At 19.0% G+C, this 1,251-nt stretch overlaps 4 annotated features.

Annotated features, from left to right (window-relative positions):
* Positions 1 to 7: 7 nt before the first annotated feature.
* Positions 8 to 173: a microsatellite.
* Positions 174 to 283: 110 nt separating this feature from the next.
* Positions 284 to 320: a sequence feature (AT_rich).
* Positions 321 to 1,013: 693 nt separating this feature from the next.
* Positions 1,014 to 1,059: a sequence feature (AT_rich).
* A 161-nt stretch (positions 1,060 to 1,220) lies between these two features.
* Positions 1,221 to 1,251: part of a sequence feature (AT_rich) that runs on past the window's edge.

Raw genomic sequence — 1,251 nt, forward strand, 5'->3', positions numbered from 1 at the left:
CTTCCTAATGATATTATATTAGCTATATTTATTTATAACATTCTTTTGTATATTTTATATATTTGCATATATTTCATTATTCTTTTCTTGTAGTATGTTGAATAATTAAATTTATACCATATTATTTCTTTAAATATTATTCTATCATTAAATATTTCATCATTTATATTATAAACATGAAATATTTCAATATTAGGAAACAAATTTCTTGAATATTCATTTAAGTGGATTGGATTAAAATGAAATCGTTCATATTTCCTTGAAATCTTTTAATTCCAATTTCTAAATTAATAAAATCTTTAATATCATTAAAATATTTTGATGTTATCTTTATTTCTTTTTGGTTGTATTTCTTTATACCATTTCTTTATTCTATCACATATTCTCTCTAACGTTCTATTTATTTCATTGTTAATCATGTTGTTTTCTGTTTGCAACTTCTCATCATTTCTTGTAAATTTCTTTGAACATTTCAAATGAGTTGTTATTTTATTTTTTGTTCCACTATTTTCTACACACATACTTAGTTTTAAATTATCAAAATACATTTGTATCTCAACTTATTCTTAATCCTTGTTATTTATTTCATTATTCTTTTAATTTCTTCTTTGAATATATCCTTTTTATTTAAATTGTTTTTTCTAGTATTTTCTTATGAATATAACATAAACAATTTGTCAACACAACATAAAATGTTTCCAGAATATCTTTAACATGATATTCATTACAATCATTTTAATATACATCTTGATGTTTTGTGAAATACTTTCAGATATAAAATTTAATGTAATAATAATTCCTTCATTTTCTCTTTTCTTTTCATACAATGAAGAATATGCTCTATATTTGTTTCTTGATTTGGTGTATCAATAACAATCACATCTTTCATAGTAAATTCTCAACTTGAACTTTTATTCAATTTTTTAATGATTTGGTTCTATGATAAATATTGAATATATTCTTTTTAAGAATAAAATTACAAGCGAATTCTTCTCATTACTCCATTTTCATACAATATTTATTTTTATTTTTATATACTGTATATTTATTGAATATTTTCAGTTAATCAAACAATAAATTAAAATGATTTGTTGTTATTTCTCTAAATATATGTTTGATGTTTAATAATTTGTTGATGTTTTTATCTTTATTTTATTAAAACATGAAATTATATTTTCAAAAATATCAATTTGTGATTATATTTATGTACTTTGATGTTGATTATAACATAAATTAATGTAATATTCTTAA

Source organism: Entamoeba dispar, genomic scaffold (genome assembly GCF_000209125.1).
Source record: "Entamoeba dispar SAW760 scf_1105229459691 genomic scaffold, whole genome shotgun sequence".
Taxonomy (NCBI): Eukaryota; Evosea; order Mastigamoebida; family Endamoebidae; genus Entamoeba; species Entamoeba dispar.